Source organism: Chrysochloris asiatica, unplaced genomic scaffold (assembly GCF_000296735.1).
Source record: "Chrysochloris asiatica unplaced genomic scaffold, ChrAsi1.0 scaffold00213, whole genome shotgun sequence".
Taxonomy (NCBI): Eukaryota; Metazoa; Chordata; class Mammalia; order Afrosoricida; family Chrysochloridae; genus Chrysochloris; species Chrysochloris asiatica.
This window is the reverse complement of record NW_006408731.1, coordinates 176,592-178,157: the sequence shown is the minus strand read 5'-3', so window position 1 is coordinate 178,157 and position 1,566 is coordinate 176,592.

Sequence of the window (1,566 nt, the reverse complement as noted above, 5' to 3'; positions counted from 1 at the left end):
TCTCCCATTTTTAATTATTAAGAAGATACAAAAATAAATTGTATGTGATATCTTGCAGAGTTTTATATGTTGTTGTTGTTGTTGTTATGTGCCGTGGAGTCGATTCCGACTCATAGCCACCCTGTACAGGGTTTCCGAGGCTGTAAATCTTTACAGGAGCAGAAAGCCACATCTTTCTCCCGCGGAACAGCTGGTAGTTTTGAACTGCTGACCCTGAGGTTCACAGCCAGATTTGTAACCACTACGCTACCAGAGCAGTTTAATATAAAGCCACAGAAAACTCTAATGTAAGAGTTTTTATAAATGTTGCCTAGAACTCACAGAGATGAATTGGAAAAAATCATAGAAGATGAGGGATTCATTATAAAGTGTTGCATCAGCTCTCCAAGCATTTTTCTGCTAATCAAAGATTTGCCCCCACAAGTTGATCCTCAGAGAAAGATGTGGTGGTCAGCTTCCATAAATAGTCTTGATAACCCTATGGGGCAGTTCTACACTGTACTACAAGGTCACTGTGAGTCCAAATTAACTGAAAAGCAGTATGTTTGTTTTTGTTACCTTAATGAAGGTATCCTGATTATTTTCCTTCTACGAAGCCCAAAATACTGGATAATGAACCAAAATTTGATTTCTTGATTTTCAGAAAAATTCATCAGTTTAATTCTTATGAGATTCTCTTTTGATGTTGCAAATAAAGGCAAGAGAGGGTCAATGAAAAGAAGATTCAAAGGAATAGTTGATTTCGATTGCAAAAAATATTTCTAGGAAGTTAATCACTGAATCTGAGAGTGGTATGTAAGTATTCTGCAAAAGTTATTTTGTTCTTCATTATGATAAGATGAAATGTTACTTTGAAGAATGATAATAGGACACATTTGGCTTTTGTTTCAACAGTTACAGTGGCTCTCTCAAGGATAAAATTATTTGTCAAAAAAGGACCTTAGAGATTACCCTGTCCAACCAATTAATCCATTTTCCAATGCCCAATACTCTATTTTCTCTAAAGGGCTATTAAGTCTATCTGCTCAAATAGAATGTTATACTATGTAGACATACAACTCATCCACTTTACCAATCAATAATCAACAGCTGATCACTGCTTTTGTGTTTTGTTTGTTATTTAAATAAACAAATGAGTTTCATTACTGGAATTGGATTTTTTTTTTTTTTGGTGCTGCAAATGTGACTATTTTTTGGTGATAGGAACTGTTACTTTATCAAAACTGTATAAGCTACAACTATTGGTTTAATTCTAGTGTAGAGTGTGAGTTATGTTTCAATCCCAAACATATAGGACACAGCTGGTACATGGCAGGTACTTAATAAATAATTGATTTAAGTAAAAGTGAGAATAAATCAATGGAAATAAATTTTTATACTACAGTATTTCATATTCTCCTTTCTTCTAATTGCCACCACAATTAATTTTTTCAAAATGATCATGGCAAATATAACCACAATGAGTGGATTCCTCCTCATGGGGTTTTCTGACATTCAGGAGCTTCAGAATTTACATGCTTTGCTGTTCTTGGCAGTGTACCTATTAGCATTAGTAGGGAATCTCAT